This window comes from Phacochoerus africanus, chromosome 7 (assembly GCF_016906955.1).
Source record: "Phacochoerus africanus isolate WHEZ1 chromosome 7, ROS_Pafr_v1, whole genome shotgun sequence".
NCBI lineage: Eukaryota > Metazoa > Chordata > Mammalia > Artiodactyla > Suidae > Phacochoerus > Phacochoerus africanus.
Window position 1 is genome coordinate 33,867,203 of NC_062550.1, and position 6,000 is coordinate 33,873,202.

Genomic DNA, 6,000 nt, shown 5'->3' on the forward strand with positions numbered 1-6,000 from the left:
CTGGATGATAAAACTGAGGTCATTCTGCTCAATGTTGGTAGAAGTACCAAAGTCCAAGAATAAAACAATGGGTTCCAAGTACCCCCTGTTAACATATGAGATGCTCGACAACCTATTTGGGACTTGCAAAGAGGCTGATCCCAAGTTGGGTCTGCCAGCATCACCTCCTTCTGGTTGAGCTGGAAGAGATAAGGAGAGAATTTCTTCAGAAAAAGTTACTGTGTACATTAGCACAAATAACAAGGACTTCCTGAGGATGTCTTGGAGAACTTACAAGCACCCCTGGAGTTTGGAAACATAAGGACTGGTTCTGACAGCCACTAAGAATGGTAGGTGTAAAGACTGTGGTGGTGGATACACCACTGGGTTCTGGTTGCAGAGTAAGGAGGGCTGCAAGGGGACAAACTTCACTTCAAGTGATGGTAGCACAAGTTGAGTAATTCCTGGAGCTCAGATGTGGACCATGTGAAAAGGAGCCAGCCTGGCGCTGCCTTAGAAGGGGTCTGTCCAAAGAGCTTAGTGACTCCCTGGAGGGATGACATGACCCTAACAGAGGAGTAGGTGCCCAAATGCCCTCCAAGGGGCAGTGTTTGTCAGACCACGGAGTGTCAAGGTGGTGGTGGTTAGAGGTCCTGGCCGAGAATGGCTGTGGAGCCAGCAACAGCCTAGCCTGAGAGAAAGAATCAGCTTTGAGCACCTGTCTTGCCCAGGCCACCAATGCCATGTCTCAGCTCTTCCCTTCATTCACTCTATCCTCTGATCCAGCCCTATAAGGGTCAGAAATAGCAGCTAGAGGGAAGACAAGGGGAGAAAGTTGGAAGGAAGGGGGATAAAAACAGTGATGCCCCCGCTCAAATACATCTGCATGAAAAGCTTTAAACTGGATAGAAATGATTATGACAGTGGACTGGAATATAGGCATCTAATTATAGATGGGATTATTTTAAGGCCAGAATGAAGGCACTATTCATTATTGAAAAACAATGGAAAAAGCTAGACAATATTTCATCTAGTGGAGGGGGGAAGGGATCCAGAAGTCCAGTTTGAAGAATAGTAGAAGAACAAAGCTAGAAGTCTAGTTTCTCCTTTCAACCTACTCATGTGACACTAGTCTGTCAGCCAATTACTACGGTATCTTTCTGAAGATGTTTTGAATATGTTAAGGTGTTTGATAGCGTAACCAATTGCTACTTAAAAGGATGATAAGTTGAGTCACATGTGATGGTATGGAGTCTTTTTGAGGACAAATGAAAATAAAAGCTTAGAGTAACTTTTAGAATTAAATGAAGTACTCCTCAAAGACAGGTGCCAAACTTGTCATCCTCAATTCTGATTGGTAAACCATAGTCCCAAAAACATAATAGGAAAAGGTAAACCAAATTATAAACCTTAGAGTGACTATAACTCTCCATAGACTGTCTACATACTACAGAGCAAAGAGTTAAAAAGTGAGGATAAAAATACGTAATTATTTTCAGTGACAGAACACTACATAACTACTTCTTTCTGAATTGCCTAAATTGTAATTTGTTTGGAACTGTACAAAATACACAGCCATACAATTCTTGCTAAAAGGAATTTCAATGCTTAGGTACTCAATTTCATGAACGCAAATGTAATTTTAGGATGGAAGGGTTATTTGGGGGGAATGCCCAGGTTCCATGAAGCAGGCTTATGTCTATTCCACTCACTAGTAGAAATTACATTTGCAGCAATGATTAAACCCAGAAACTTCTATGAGGTTATTGGGCCCATTGGCCACACACGCTCTTCCCAGGAGAGGTATGCTACCAGGCGCAAGGCTTCACTCAGACCATGTTGTCTAAAGAAAGAGGCAGGTTAGTAGTAACAACTGTGTCAAAAGTGAACAGAAGTCAAAAGTGGAAGGAGAAACAATGATATAACAACAGGCAAGGTCCCTTTCAATTTGCAAATTGATGAGCAGGCAAACTGAAATGCCCACAGGTCCTAGGAGCATTAAGAGAAAAAAAAGCAGGCAATCCTGAGAAAAGACAACAGCACAAATGCTGCAAAAAAAAATATATTAGCAATTGACCCTCTGCTTCAGGCAGTAGGCAGGCGCAGGCGAGTAGGGAGTGGGGGGTAGTGTTGGAGAGTGGGGACACGTTGTTGACTGCGCTGGAGGAGGAAGTGGATCCAGCAGCCAAAACACCCAGGATTTGTAGTGCCTTGGGTTTTCCTTTTTTCCTTTTAATTTTTTATTGTAGTTGATTTACATTGTTCTGCTGATTTCTGCTGGACAGCAAAGTGACCCAGTCATACACCCGTACACACTCTCTTTCTCATATTATCTTTCATCATGTTCCATCACAAGTGATTGGACATAGTTCCCTGTGCTATACAGCAGGCTCTCACTGTCAACTAACTTTAAAGGTTGAAAACACTATGTTGACCAAATTAAAAAATGGATGTTCTACAACCCATGGTACGTGATCAAAATATTTTTTAGATAATAATAATTTGAAATTGTTCAGATTCTTTTATAGTGCTTACTGGTGCCTAGAACTAAGTGTTTCACCAACATCGATCATGAGAATTCAAATTAATGCCATAGCATCCACTAACAACGAAGGTGTAAATTTCAAGGCTTTCTGTTTTTTGTTTAAAAGCAAAAATAGTTGGCATGTAAATAATTCGAGGAGTTCCCATTGTGGCGCAGCGGAAATGAATCCTATTAGGAACCAAGAGACTGCAGGTTCAACCCCTGGCCTCCCTCAGTGGGTTAAGGATCTGGCATTGCCGTGAGCTGTAGTTCTGATTGGACCCCTAGCTTGGGAACCTCCATATGCCATGGGCGCGGCCCTAAAAAGCAAAAAAGTAAATAAAAATAAAAAAATAAATAATTCTAAATAACTGCCATCGATTCCTCGTAATTATATCCTTAACCATTTTAGGAGGCCCCTGTATTGGAGAATAGGTCAGTCAGAGGCTTGTCTATCCTGATAAGATGAACGTGGAGAACTGAGGAGTATTTATGGAAATACTTCGGAAATCAGACCTATTTATTGGCTGTCAGAGCCCTGTGCCTTTCATCGCCTTCTGCCAAACACTGCACTACTTGTAGGAAGTACATAGGATATAAAAACAACCTGCAATTTCTGAGAATCCTTTGAAATGCACTATTGCCATCTTGGTGTTTGAAGCAAAACCTCTAAGGTACCAAGTCAACTCTTGTAGAAAAGATCTACGGAGGTTACATCACTGAACTATCAAAAAAACTTCAGTCACCAAGTGGTGACTTAAATGTCCCGTTAGGTCATCTTTTCCCTAAATTTTGCCCACTTACAGCTCCTTTTAAATAATAACAATACCAAAGAGTAAATTCTCTTTGAAAAAGATATATCAAATGCTGCATATTAATAATATGATCTCATTTGTCTGGATTCTCTGACATATTCTTTAAAATAGTCACATAAAGTTACTGGAGGCACATTAGGCTGAGAAAAGAAAAGGTTGAGGAGGTGAAGAGGATAAAGAGAAGGACAAAGATTGAATGTATGTATTTTATTATTTTCTCTAAAATCACCCTTAGATTTCATATTTTAGGAACTGAGGTCATTATGGATCAGAAAATTAATAAAACCACTGTATCATCTACACACACACGCACACAATGAAAATAGGGGGTTTTTTTGGTTTTTTTTTTTTTCTTTTTGGCTGTGCCTATCATAGGTGGAAGTTCCCCAGCCAGAGAGTGAACCCATAGCAGTAACAACAGCAGATCCTTAACCTGCTGAGCTACCAGGGGACCTTCCAGGTTTCTTCTCTCTCTCTCTCTTTTTTTTTTTATTGTTGTAGTTGTTGTTCTTTTTTTTTTTTTTTTTCTTTTAAGGAAAAGTTTTGCTTCACAGCAAACAATTTTAGAACTCTTTTTATTTTCATTTTTTAAAGTATAAATGATTTACAGTGTTGTGCCAATTTCTGCTGTAAAGCAGTGACTCAGTCATAGATATAGTGTATATATGTATATACAATCTTTTTAAAAAATTAAATAGAACTCTTTAATTGAATGTGTTTTTCAAGAGTACCCAGAGAGATAGCGTACAGAGGCCAAATTCTGTTTTAAAAGCTTTTGTGGATTTTCCAAATCATTTCATCATGATGGAACTGGGTTATAATGGTTAGAGCGAAATCATCACTAGAAATAATTGTTCAGTTTGGAGCCTTGGAAAGAAACTGACGTCCAGTTCCTAAAGTGACCTCACTGGGAAGTGTATTGATCCCAGTAGGAAATATACAGAGAATTCAAACATCCTTGCCCTCCCTAACTTCTGCCATTTCCCCAGGATGCAATATTGCTTTCGATTTACTACTTGGGCTGGTGGAGGGGCAGTTTCGGAGACTTCTCCTTGGCCTTTCCCTGGACTTTTCAATAGCTCTGACCACATGGGCCAATGCAGAAGTCATCCAGATATCAAGTATATCTATTTCAGTTGCATTTTGGAACTGGGGCAATTACCACTAAATGGGTTCACGGTCCAGTGGGCCCACCAGTGGTCAGAAACGGGCCAGGACTCCACTCATTACCTGGCCCCCAGGTGGCTACCTGCTAACGGGGAGCTAAGGCAAAGCTTTGGGTCTCTGGGTAGCAGTCTTTCTTCTCCCTTGTATTTGGCTACAGATTTCTTTAGGGAATGAAGGACAGGGGTATCATGACTGTGTTCCCTTGCTGCAGTCATGTAGGCTTCTCTTTCTGGGAAGCTAGCCTCTTCTTTAACCACTGGGTTCCAGATTCAAAATCTAGCTCAGGTTTAGAAACATTTTTATTGAGATGATTAGCTTAGCTTCCCGATCATCCATCTTTTTCTTTTTTTCCCCTGCCACCGTGGCATATGGAAGTTCCCAGGCTAGGGGTCAAATCAGGGCAGTAGCTGCTGGCCTGTGCCACAGCCACAGCCACAGCAGATCTGTGAGCCCTGTCTGCACCCTACACCACAGCTCACGGCAATGCCGGATCCTTAACCCACTGAGCAAGGCCAGGGATCGGATCCCCATCCTCATGGATACTAGTCGGATTTGTTTCCACTGCGCCACAGAGAAAACTCCCTGATCATCCATCTTTGATTTCTTTTGACCTTGCGGACTGAGGAGAATCTTCCCCGGCTGCCCATCAATTTTGCCCTTAGAGATATTATATTTGAACAGTGTCCGTAATATGCTGTGATGGACCCCTCTGTCCACCTTTGTGACTTTGCCTCTCATTATGATAACTGTGTCTACCTGGGGGTCCTATCACCCCCACTGCTCCTGGGGATGGCCTCTCGAGTGTCAGGTCCTGTCTGCAGGGGACAGCTACCACTGAAATGAGGGATGCTGGTGCCCTTCTCAGCCTCATATCCCTGTCGCTTGGCAAATGATGCTCCATCCTCGTTCCTGCAGAAGAAAGGCCTCTGGTGGTTTCCTGGCTTTAGGCAGCATACCCACTGAACCATGCCCATTTCCCCTGAGCTTTGAAATGCCTTCCCCCCATCATGGCAGCTCTGGTACATCTCTCTCACTTAGTGTGCTTCATTGCTTTTTCTAGGAGGGATCTTAGTAGTGTGTTTGTACCATCTCCCGATGGCCTTGCCAGAGTGTTAATCCTATATCCTGAATAAACTCTCTTTTATCCAATTTTACATTCCACAACCCTTCCTCAAGCCTTCACAGAATCCAGACAGCTATACCTCCATCGGGCCCTGCCCAATCACCTGCTCTTTGGGGTCTAGTCCTTTTCCTCCCCTATTAGGCCCCATATGTCCTTGGCTGGGTTATATTTTGACTGAATCCTAGCTATTGACCTTGTAGCAAGAGGAAGGGCTACCCTTAAATAAGAAGAGTGGGCCCCGTGTGTAAGCTCAGAGGGTTCAGGGGAATCTGAGAATTCATGATTCTCATGCACATCAATCCAGATGTTCTGTCCATGTGCCAAGGTCACAGCCCTCCTTCCCCCTCTATCCAGGGCCTTAACCTTGGCATAACAGATCTGCGTTGTTTAGG